Raw genomic sequence first — 703 nt, forward strand, 5'->3', positions numbered from 1 at the left:
GGACACTCTGATCTTCATTGGAAAAATCAGCAGGGCAGCAGGGACTGAGCTGTTCATGTCCACCGTGCGCCTGGATGATGGAGGAGAAAAAGCTCAGAAGGCGCTGGTTTAACAGTTACGAGATGTAGACATGGAATACAGGCACGTGCAGGAAAAGGTGCTGTGGAACACCTTTGTTTCCTTCCGTCAGTCAGAAATTGTGCCTCTCCTCCATTTCATTACTACTCGACTCCTGAGGAAGAAGACTTTTTTGCTGCATTAAATGGCATTACTTTTAAGTTTTGTGAATTTTTTGGACCTAAAGATCTGTCGTCTTTTACTACAAATTAAGTCCATTTAGGAATTCAGATTACATGATTTGTGTATTTCATCTGTCTCATCATTAGAATTTGGTGAGCCTGTAGATTACAATTTGCCTGTATTTGGTTGTTCCTATTTAAAAACAACAAATCCCCAAAAAAAACTCCTTACTACCTGGCAGTATGGGTAGGACGGTAATTATGCCTTGTAAGTGATAATTGGGACTATTGTTAGAATATGGTCTTATTCCAAAAATGGAACGTGATTTGTTTCAAGAACATGCTACTGTAGTCAGGGACCACTTAATGAGCAGTCAAAGAACAGAAGGTTCCTTGTTTCTTTAAGACAAATAATCCTGTGTGGGGCTGATGGGGTTTTTTTATTAAAAAACAAAAACAAAAAC

This window comes from Falco cherrug, chromosome 4, assembly GCF_023634085.1.
Source record: "Falco cherrug isolate bFalChe1 chromosome 4, bFalChe1.pri, whole genome shotgun sequence".
Classification (NCBI taxonomy): Eukaryota; Metazoa; Chordata; class Aves; order Falconiformes; family Falconidae; genus Falco; species Falco cherrug.